General features: G+C 39.1%; 1 non-coding gene across 1 annotated transcript; it reads right to left on the reverse strand.

Annotated features, from left to right (window-relative positions):
• Positions 1–7,475: 7,475 nt before the first annotated feature.
• On the reverse strand, positions 7,476–7,618 carry LOC114615465. Its single transcript, XR_003710473.1, has one exon. It is a non-coding gene; the product is annotated as a small nucleolar RNA SNORA48 (small nucleolar RNA).
• Positions 7,619–8,502: the final 884 nt, after the last annotated feature.

Consider the following 8,502-nt stretch of genomic DNA (forward strand, 5'->3'; position numbering starts at 1 on the left):
AGAGAGAGAGAGAGAGAGAGAGAGAGAGAGAGAGAGAGAGAGAGAGATTAATTAAAACAAAGTCCAATTGATTTATTATGGTTTGAAACTTAAATAAATGAACACAGATGCACATGCCAAGCTGCTCAGTCCGTGAGGTTCTAGCAATTTTCCTGTATCTATCTCCCATCTTCCCTTGTAGTGTCCCCAAATTAGCGAGACATGTAGTATTTTATGAGGATATTATATGGGATCTGGTGGTCTGAACCCAGGGTATTCATCTTACACAGCAAGCACTTTATGCACAGAATCATCTCTCCAGCCTATCTTCTCAATTTTTGATGTCATCATTTCTAGAAAAAGGCCGCTTGAACAATGTGATAGCTTTATTTTTTGGTACTTATCTGTAGCTCTAGCATCATGGTGGTTAGTGGTACTGAGAGGAGACAGGTACATAAGAACAGGGTGAAGGCCTATGAAGAGGCAATATGATAAAGGATCTCATGGCTCACTGGTCATCCAATCTAGCTCAAACTATAGGTTCAGTGAGAGATTCTGTTTCAAAAGAAAAAGTGAGTCATTTGAGATTCTTCTGTTGAGAATTCTCTGCTTGGAACTGCACCCCATTTTAAATTGGATTATTAAGTTTGCTGATGTCTAGCTTTTTAAGTTTTTTTAAAAATATATTTTGGATACCATCTCTCTATCAGATGTGGGGTTGGTAAAGTTTGTTTCCCACTCTGTAGGCTGCCATTTTGACATATTGATGGTATCCTTTGTATCATAAAAGCTTTTCAGTTTCATGAAGTCCCATTTATGAGTTATTGATGTGCTTTTCAAGAAACTGTTATGACTGAGTAGCTTGGTGTTCTTGTAAAACTCCTAACAGTGGGAATGGGGGTTGACCCAGAATACTCTTTTACCAATTTGTGGGAAAATTTTCTTCCTACTTAGTTGCTTTGTCTAGCCTTGATGTGCCTGGTCTTATTGTATCTTATTAAGCATGTTTGGTTGAGATCACTGGGAAGGGAGCTCTTTTCTGAGAGGAAAGAGAGTGGGGATGGATCTGGGAAGAAGGGTGGCAAAGTGGGGGACAGGCTGAGGGGAAAGAAGAGAGGCAAGAAACTGAAGAGAAACTTCAGTTGGGATACAGAGATATATGAGAGAAGAATTTTTAAAAATTATATGGCCCAAATAGATAGATAGATGAAGATAGATAGATAGATGGATAGATAGATAGACAGATAATAGCTGATCAATAGATAGATAGATAGATAGATAGATAGATAGATAGATAGATAGATAGGATAATAGATAGATAAAAGATAGAGTGACCTAATAAAGGAAATTGACCTTTGGCCTCCATACTACATATAGAGACACCTGGACCATTGCGAGTTCTCATGTATATATGCACAACACACAGACATACACAGACACAGAATCATATGTGTGCGCACACACACAAACACACACATACTATCACTGCTTTTTAAATACATTTAAGAAGTACCTAAACGGCAAATTCTAATAATGCTCTTTCTAACTATTCTTTTTTCTTCCTACATCATACAATTAAAAACTCAACTGAACACAGAGTTAAAACTATACTCTCTTTTTTTTCAGTCTTTTATTGCTGTATAAAATCCACTTCAAGGACTAAGGGGATGGATAGTTCAATGGGTGGAACAATTGCCCCTTGAGCTTGATGACCAGCTTTATAATCCCCACATGAAGGCCAGATGCAATAACGTAGATGTCTGCAATCCCATCACTCCTGTGGGGATATGAAAAGTTGCCACATTCTCCTATGATATGATGAATAATAGCTTAGATTGTCCTCAGATTTTTATTGAAAACAAAAAGTTATGCCTAAAGTATAATACTGCAGTAATAATAGCAATATAAAACCTTATTTATTAAACATAATTTGGGAGAATAAAGTTGAATATACTTGAACTTTGTTATGTTATATAATGTAAAGTAATCCTGAATGGATGCTGACAAATGAAATGTTATATATATTAAATCAAGCCCCTTAATGTCTTTAATTTGAGGTCTACTATAGCCTTCAAAGACAGAAAAATCTCTCCCTTTAACCCACCTGTCAATGAGGGGACATCTTGTGATTAGACACATCTGTTTCTACTTTTTAAAATTTTGGTTGATGCTGTGACTCACAAATAGCAGAATATGACAGTAATGTTGCATCATGACTTTGAATTGGAATCACAATAAATCCTAACATTTCTCGCTTGATAATCATAGGAAACTTGCCCTGGGGACACTACTGGAACTCAGACTCCCCTGCCACAAGAAGTTCTGGCTATGTGGAGAGAGTTGTCAAAGTAATAAAATGTACATCCCCTGCTGAGTTCCCACACAAGAGCACTCACCTACTGCAGTCACATTAGTTACCTGTTCCAGTCATGTGTTCTGATGAAGTCTACAACAGCTAAGTTCTCAGAACAGTGCATGGCAGAGACTGCAAAACTGACTACTCAGCCAAGCTTTTCCAAGCTGCAGTATAGTTAGGACAACAACAAAGTATTCCTTCATCCATCAAATTTGGAGGTGTTTGTTTATTGACTTTCAGATGTACGTGTATCTCTGTGTGAGTATAGGTTCAATATGGCAGAAGTCGAAGGACAAAAACTTCTGACTCCACCTTCTACTTCTCCAAAGGTTACAGATCTCTGCTCACTTCATCAGACTTCTACATGGCTTCTGGTACCAAATTTTGGTCTTCAACTTGTAAGGTAAACCCTTCACCCACTAACTCGTTTCCCATCACGGTCTTTGAGCAGTAAGTAGCTGGAACTGAGGTGTGTGCCAACTTGGTGTTCAGCTAGGTTTTTGAGTAAGCTAACATGGGGAAAAAAAGGTCCCAGGTAGCAGTTTTGATATGGGCCTAATTTAATAATGAAAACACATGAATTTCAACATTTTTGAGTGTACTTTAGAAGTATACTTCACTCATGGTCAGTGTTCAAAGTGTTCTATTCTCAGTTCTCATTTTCTCTGATATTTTTGGCTCTGGTATTTATCTTTTCCATATGACAAAAAAAAAAAAAAGAAAAAGAAAAGAGAACACTAGCTGTGGGGCAAAAGGTTGAAGAATCTATTACTTAAGCAGTACAAGAAGCTACTTATGATTCTTGATAGTTCTACCAGAAACAGATGTCATGAGTACTTTGTGCCACAGGAAAGGAGGCAGGAGGAATTCTGGGAAAGCAAATTAGATAACAAGAAAGTTGTAATCATACAGTTATGCTAATGAATCCATATGATAAGCTGCAGGTTAGAAGCTAGTGAATGGAACAGAATCATACTTTGTGGGGACAGTACTGATGAAAATACATTCTGTCTAGGGTCTCAGTCCACTTGCTGTGTGCTTTCTAGATGCCAGAGTCAAGAGTGAGGCCTGGGGTCTTTGATAAATATTTTTAAGTACATTGCACTTTTTCTAAAAACCAAGTCTTAAATTCTCGGAGAGCTTTACTAACAAGTTCTTTGAGATTCCATTTGGCAACAGAAAATGTCCAACACAACGCTAATGATAAACCAGTTATGAGCAAAGCAATATTTTAAAAAATCTGTAAAACTTCAGAGCATTAGCAAATAGAAATTAGTAAAAGTATGTACATAAGGGTAGAAATACATTTCAGAGAATGTGAAAATATTGTTTTTGTTAGACTTCATGGGAGATATGAATTCTAGGTTTAACTCTGAAAGTTTGGAAATAAAGGTAAAGGGAACATTATGGTAATGTCTCTCCTTCATTTTTATAACCTATGCCTTGGTCATAATTATCAAAAGTCACAATTTTTCCCTTAGTGGCAAAGTTTTCTGAAAACGTGGTATTTTGTAGCCATTTATCTAAAATGTTTCTCCCCATTCCTGATTCATGCTGCTTTAATCTAGTGTGCTTTGGCCAAGGCATATATTTGTTTTATTTCTTTGGCTCACCTCTTGGATTCTTTACATCTGTGAAACACTTTCCTGTTTACAAGCCACGAATATAATTAGAGGAACTATGGGTACTTGGGAGGAATGCAGAGACTCTGGCTTCACTTTCCCAGCCTAGGTTCATTTCCCAGCCACACTCATTTGCCATGACCCTGGAATGTTATGTGAGAGGTGATATGTTCTTTTAAAGCAGTTTTGGACCAAGACTCTTATCCATGTGAAATCACTAAGGTAAGGGAAAACAGCACAATCTACTTTCTCCCAAAGCTCTGTGTTCCTGTTCTTTCAAACAAATGGAAGGTTTTATGAGATGTGATGGCCATCAATTCCTCCTTTCTCTCCTCCCTTCCTTCAGTCATCACACAGATAAGCTTAGACATGTAGATCCTATTCCTAGGCTATTGATCATAAAGACTTAGATAGGACAATGTGTTTTCTTCTTTTGGCTCACATTGCTATTATTTCCTGTAACAGAAAAAGAAAATCCAAACCCACACATCACTGACGAGTTGGCCAAATATATCAAGTCTGGACTTTCTGAGAGTTTCAGGCCACACATGGCCTTAATAATGAAGCAATTCCTGGGTTGATTCGTTGTTTTAAAGATGAAAGGTTCAGTCTCAGTAGGCCGTATCCTGCTCTCAACCCTTACCCCCTTGATTTCAGTCAGGAAGTGACTGTTATGTCTTCCTAAATACCTGTTTAAAGTGATTCAAATTTATAAATGATAAAGTTTTCAGTTTTGAAATCCACCAAGTACTCCTGTCTATATTATTTTCAGTAGCAAAATATTTTTTTTCTCCTCATTTTGGACCTTACTAACTGAAGTTGACTCTTGATTCTCCCTGTAATTTATATGTTATAGTTAACGTAGGTCTTCTATGTGTTTTACAAACTAGGACATGTTTAAGATTAAAGCAAGAATTACTAATTATTATAATATGCGTTTGTGAATTATGGTCATGTTCAATAAGTAGTCTATCACCAATCCCATAAGCTAGTATACATGTGATATAGTTTGATCTGTATTGCTCTGATTTAAAAAAAAAATCACTCTGTCCACAAGCAACTTAGGGAGTAAAGAATTTATTTTATCTTACACTTCGAGGTTACAATAGGTCACTGACTCAGAGTAGGACCTCCAGAGAGAAAACTGAATGCAGGACTGCTTGCTATTCTATGAAGCATCCCTTCTGACCAGGGAACTCACTCACAGATGAGGGAGTACAACAGGAACAGTGGAGGGTGCTGCTATCTAGCTGCTTTTCTTCCTGGTGCTGGCTTGGTTACTGATTCACGACTACATAAATTTCTTAAATAGCCATGATCTCCTAAATAGAAATGATACTGTCTACAGTTCATTGGGTCTTTTTTCCATCAAATAGCAATCAAGAACACCCCCAACACACATACTCAGAAGTCAATCTGATCAAAGGAATTCCCCAAATGAATCTCCTTTCTGGTACCTCTAGGATGTGTCAAGTTGACAATCAAGGATCACTGAGACAACAGGACTCTTTCTTTATTGTTTGATAGCTGTGTTGATTTGAATAAATTGGCCCACACAGGTCATGGGTTTGAAAACTTGGCCCATGGGAAGTGGTACTATTAGGAGGTGTGACCTTGTTGAAGTAGGTATGGCTGTGTTAGAGGAAGAATGTCACTGTAGGAGTGGGCTTTGAAGTTTCCTGATGCTCACACTTTCCCAGTGTGGAATCAGAGCTTCTTCCAGGTAGACTGCACAGGACAGTCTCCTGGCTGCCTTTAGATCAAAATGTAGAACTCTTGGCTCCTCTAGCACCAAGTCAGCCTGTAGAATACATACTTGTTGCCATGATGATAATAGATTGAACCTCTGAAACTGTAAGCCAGCCTCAATTAAATGTTTGCCTTTATAAGAGTTCCCTTAGTCATAGTGTCTCTTCACAGCAATAAAACCCTAACTAATATGATAGCCAAACACCAAATCATCCCTATTGGTTATTCCTTTTCTATCCATCCACATTAACTGCTAATGTTAGCATATCAGTTCACTTTATTTTATAATAATTTAGTGGTAGAATTAACTTAGTTTTTCAACAGTACATATTACAAACCTAGGACATAAAGAAGATTAGGTAACTCTGTTAATTGCAATGATCTTGGTTCATTAGAATGAATCTTTTGTTTGGTTCCAGGTCTTCAGTTTCTGTGACACCATCAATATTGAATTCTTACCTGGCTTCCAGTTATTCTGCTGTTGCCTTGTGTCATGGAGATCCCATAGCTTTGGACCAGCTGGATTGTCCCTTTTACACATCCTAGCCATTTGCAGATGATATAGATTTTTTGGGGTGGGCCAACTCAGAGCCCTGGACCTGGGCCTAGGTGGTAGACGAGCTAGGCAGCTTGCTGGCTCTACCATATCTACAACACCAGGGAGGGCTCTCCGGCACTGCTCCATCCACCATCAGCATGAGGCAGGGTCAGTTATCCTGCTTCATGCTATAGGTTTCGCTCACTGGCCCCTCTCTCCCAATCAGAGCAAGCTCTACTATGTATAGGGCCTACTCTCTGGAGTGCTGTAGTTGTGTGTGTGTGTGTGTGTGTGTGTGTGTGTGTGTGTGTGAAGGCATCACCGCAGCACCTATTTGACCTCTTGGCGGAGGATGAGCAGGGCCAGCTCTCCAACACTCTTGCTTTAAGGGCTGCTCACCTGTGCCCCCACCACCAGGATCAGCTCTGTGGTGCTGTCCAGGTGAGGTGCAGGGTCCACTCTCCAGAGTATTGCCAGGAGAGATGAGGTCAGCTCTCCAGCCAGTGAGGGGCAGGGCCAATTCTGACAGCCCCTGAGCATCCATGTGCTCTCCAGCCACTTCCCTGTCCAGGAATATCCCCAGGTTCTCCAGTGGGATAGGAGCTATTCACACTACCCCCTGCTACTTTATAGCCATGAACCCAGAAATGGCCTTTAAGAGCCGCTTGTCCTAGGACCTCACCATGGCCCCTCGCTGGCTGCAGGTGGTAGTGCTGGCCATTCACAAAAGGCTACTCTTGTCCACCCTCAAGTCTCCAGTCCCATATCCCCTCATAATGCTCAAGCTCCTCCACTTTTCTTTCTCTCCCATCTGTCCCCCACTTACTTGCACATGATGGTGGCTTCCCTGCAGGCTTGCTATGCTGGTAGGTCCCTGGGTGACATCTGTCAGGTCCAAGAAGCATGGCCATGATGTGACAGTAAGCTGGTGTCTATAGCCTGTCTGTGGCCTGTGTAGGAAGGCAAGTCTGTGAGTGCCACGGCAGTCTAAGGTTCTCTGTCTTATCGTCTTCCTTTCTCCCTGTACTGAGTAGTGGTAGGTAGGGCTCTGTGTGTCTATGGCAGGCCTGTGCTGTGGGGAAGAAGGCAAATCTGTGAGTGCCCCCTATAACCAGTTCAGCTCTCTGTTTTCCTCCTGCACTGACTGGGCAGCCTGAATTTTATTTTATCTTATCTTATCTTATCTCATCTTATCTTATCTTATCTTATCTTATCTTATTTTATTTTATTTTTATGTGTCCTAGGCATAAAGTGGTATTGACCATCAAGTCAGGCATCAGGACAGGATAAACAAAGGACCTCCATCTGCTTTGCCCTTGACTGATATAAGATCATCACCAACAACAAAGTGTGTCTTTGGCCATTGCTGGGGGGTAGGATTGGATATTTCCCCTTCTTTATGATGAATTGAGTGTAGTATTGAGAGAAGAAATCTTGACGCTCGATTCTTTGATTCTGCGTTGGGCTTTTTCAACTACTCTGTTTTGAGTAAGTAACAAGTTTTCTGTGACTCAGAGACAAAGACATATTTAAAAAGAAAGATCAACACCTATTTGAAAGGTAGTTGTAACAATTAATTAATGGAAAATATCTTCCATACATCAAGTTCATACCAATTACTACCTATCAGCAAGACATGCTAAGTCTATTTCAAAGTCTTTCCTTGTCCCATTACCTTAGAATTTTGTCTTACTGCTGTTAGATCTGGATGGTGTACCTAAATGCCATAAGCACACAAGAATCATTCATGTGAGCAACACTTTAAAATTCTCAACATATCTGATTTCACATCACTATTTCTTGGCATAGGCTTGACTATCAGACCTTTAACAGGCTTTCCTGGAGATTCTGTTATGTGGCCTTGAGGAGGAAATTGCACTGCATCTTTTTTTTTTGATATTAGAAATATTTGCATGCAATTATATGTCCATAAATTTCAAAGTGTTTGAGTGCCTTCTATCAGACACTTTTTAGTACTTTACCTGAATTAAAGCAAATTATCAAAATATTTGAAGCTGAATGATGCTGATCTGTAATAGGATATAGTAGTCACATTATACTTCAATTAAGAGAAAAATTAAAGCAAGTAAAAACATGATTTATAAATAATTTCCCAAAGTCAGCTGCAATATTCTTAACAAAAAGCCACTCTTTATGATAGTTACTTCTCCCATAAATTTTGCAAAGTACATTAATTCTTATTTTTAAAGTCTTTTTGGATATTCTAATAAGTTATCAAATTAACAGCTTCATGAGAA

The sequence above is a fragment of the Grammomys surdaster genome, unplaced genomic scaffold (genome assembly GCF_004785775.1).
Source record: "Grammomys surdaster isolate TR1022 unplaced genomic scaffold, NIH_TR_1.0 126679, whole genome shotgun sequence".
In the NCBI taxonomy this organism is placed as follows: domain Eukaryota; kingdom Metazoa; phylum Chordata; class Mammalia; order Rodentia; family Muridae; genus Grammomys; species Grammomys surdaster.